This window comes from Xenopus laevis, chromosome 3S, assembly GCF_017654675.1.
Source record: "Xenopus laevis strain J_2021 chromosome 3S, Xenopus_laevis_v10.1, whole genome shotgun sequence".
Taxonomy (NCBI): Eukaryota; Metazoa; Chordata; class Amphibia; order Anura; family Pipidae; genus Xenopus; species Xenopus laevis.
The window spans coordinates 120954387-120957764 of record NC_054376.1 but is presented as its reverse complement, the minus strand read 5'-3'; positions in this window follow the sequence as shown (position 1 = coordinate 120957764).

Below are 3378 nucleotides of genomic sequence, written 5' to 3'. Positions count from 1 at the left end.
CAGCGCAATTTACCAGTTGAGGGATTCAACAACGTGCTCCTGCCGACCCTACCATACCCCTTGTTCGTGTCTTTGGTGGAGGAGCAGCGCCTGTGCTTCTCTGCAGCTCCTGCTGGTGACCGCACAGCTCAGCGCACAGCGAACGATGTCAAGCCTGTCCTATGGACCCCTGGAAGACGAGATCCTTGTTGCAAACAGCAGGATCCAAGTGCCCTTTGGCAGGACAGTCTTCCTGTATGATGGATCCCATCCACGACCTGCTGATCCCGGGAGACAACGAGCCCCTGTCTCAGAGGCCGGGCCGCCTGACCCCCAACAAGTTCCAGTGCGAGTTCCCAAGAAGTGAAGTACTCGCACCTGGGCGCCCGCAGCGTGCCGGACTTCAACTTCAGCAGCAACTCTTCAACCGCGGGACCCACTCAGCGCAGTCACCAGGGGGCAGACACCATGGAAACGGTCCTGGAGCAGTTGGCGGGGCTCGAGTCCTTCCCTTCCCCGTACTTTGATGAAGACGATTTCTTCACCGATCATTCCTCTAGGGACGCCCAGGTGCGAGTACTTCACTTCCTGGGAACTCGCACTGGAACTTGTTGGGGGTCAGGCGGCCCGGCCTCTGAGACAGGGGCTCGTTGTCTCCCGGGATCAGCAGGTCGTGGATGGGATCCATCATCCAGGAAGACTGTCCTGCCAAAGGGCACTTGGATCCTGCTGTTTGCAACAAGGATCTCGTCTTGCAGGGGTCCATAGGACAGGCTTGACATCATTCGCTGTGCGCTGAGCTGTGCGGTCACCAGCAGGAGCTGCAGAGAAGCACAGGCGCTGCTCCTCCACCAAAGACACGAACAAGGGGTCGGGTAGGGTCGGCAGGAGCACGTTGTTGAATCCCTCAACTGGTAAATTGCGCTGATCACCGTGTCCATCCTACAGAGCCGCAAGAAGCCCGCTGCTTGACAAGGGGAAGCACACTCTCCCAGCTGCATGCTGTCAGTGAATATCCAGGAGGAGAAATGGAGCGCTGCAGGATGGATGGTCGCCTTTTCGCCGTTTCTGAAGAGGACAGGAAGTGGAGTTTCTGTAAGTTATTTCTTATTAAAGGCTTTGCTATTTTAAATTTTAATTTGTGTTGGTGTTTTTTTTTCGTTGTATTCTAACGAATTTTTTTGTAAAAATTTTTGACGTTACTGGTCCTTTAAACAAAGAAAAGTGTATTACCAAAAGACTCGAGTTATGGGCTTGTTTAGATGAATGATTTCATTGGTCAGATTCAGGGAATACAATACACGTAGTAGTTTAAACCAAGGAGACACCTGCAACTTTTGTATTTTATACTGTATCACTACTTCCTGCTGTAAGAGCAAGTGCCACTTAAAAGGAGAAGGAAAGGCTCTATTTACTTGGGGGTGCCAAAGTTATGCACCCCCAAGTGATTGTATCTACTTACCTCACACCCCGGGCTGGTGCTCCTATCAGCTGAAAACTGCACTGGTCTGGGGGTTCTTCCAGCCAGCAACATGGAGCAATTGGCTTCCGGCTTCTTATTTCTTTGTGCGGGTCAGCATGCCCAGTAGAGCGAAAAGACAAACTTTAAAGGGATCCTGTCATCAGAAAACCTGTTTTTTTTCAAAACGCATCAGTTAATAGTGCTACTCCAGCAGAATTCTGCACTGAAATCCATTTCTCAAAATAGCAAACAGATTTTTTTATATTCAATTTTGAAATCTGACACGGGGCTAGACATTTTCTCAATTTCCAGCTGTCCCTGGTCATGTGACTTGTGCCTGCACTTTAGGAGAGAAATGCTTTCTGGCAGGCTGCTGTTTTTCCTTCTCAATGTAACTGAATGTGTCTCAGTGAGACATGGGTTTTTACTATTGAGTGTTGTTCTTAGATCTACCAGGCAGCTGTTATCTTGTGTTAGGGAGCTGCTATCTGGTTACCTTCCCATTGTTCTTTTGTTTGGCTGCTGGGGGGGGAGGGAGGGGGGTGATATCACTCCAACTTGCAGTACAGCAGTAAAGAGTGATTGAAGTTTATCAGAGCACAAGTCACATGACTTGGGGCAGCTGGGAAATTGACAATATGTCTAGCCCCATGTCAGATTTCAAAATTGAATATAAAAAAATCTGTTTGCTCTTTTGAGAAATGGATTTCAGTGTAGAATTCTGCTGGAGCAGCACTATTAACTGATTCATTTTGAGAATTTTTTTTTTTTTCCATGACAGCATCCCTTTAAAAAAAGAAGTCAGTTATTTTCATTCTACTGCGCATGTGGCTGCCCTGGGAAATTTGAAGAAAGAAGAAGGAAGCTGATAGCCCTGTGGTGCTCGCTGGAAGAATCCCCCAACCAGTGCAGTTTACTCTTGATAGAAGCACCGGTCTGGGGTGTGAGGTATTTATCACTTGGGAGTGCCTACATTTTGGCACCCCCAATTAAATAGGCCTTTCCTTTTCCTTTAACTGAATACACTCAGTGGGGCCATATTTCAGTAGTAGACTCAAATGCACAATTCTTCTGGTAATATAATTGTGATCCTTATGGATCTCCAGGTGTCACGCAATAACCCTAACACACTGCCAAAAACCCTACCTCCACATGTGGGGAAAATATCCAGTACACCTATTGTATAGGAGTCATGTTGTATTGAAGCAATAACATCATTCAATGAAGCTACAGGCCAGAATGTGTGTTTTAAATCCAAATACAGCTTGAAGGCCTCCATTTAGACAGCACTGTCCTACAGGATTCTGGGAGTTGTTTTCTGTCAACAGCTGGAGAGCAGGATTATGAAGGTTCCTGTATAGGTTATTAGCGACTGGCAAGACTAACTCATCATAACCCTGTTCTCTTTAAGCCAAGTATAGGTATGGGATCCGTTATCTGTAAACTTGCTTTCCTCCGAATTTAAACAAATAATGCAAACTTTTAAAAATGACTTCCTTTTTCTTTGTAATAGAATAAATAGTACCTTGTATTTGATCCCTGTTTAAATATAATTAAAGGAAAACGTTACCCCCAAAATGAATATTTAAGCAACAGATAGTTTACATCAAATTAAGAGACATATAAAAGAATCTTACCAAACTGGAATATATTTAAGTAAATATTGCCCTTTTACATCTCTTGCCTTGAGCCACCATTTCGTTATGGTCTGTGTGTTGCCTCAGAGATCACCTGACTAGAAATACTGCAGCTCTAACTGTAACAGGAAGAAGCAAAAGACAGAACTCGGTCTTTTAATTGTCTCATGTGACCTAACATGTATGTTTTGCTTGTGTGCAAGTGAATCCTTCCTTTCCAGGGGGCGGCCCTTATTTTTTAAAATGGCAATTTTCTATTTATGATTACCCAATGGCACATATTACTAAAAAAGTATATTA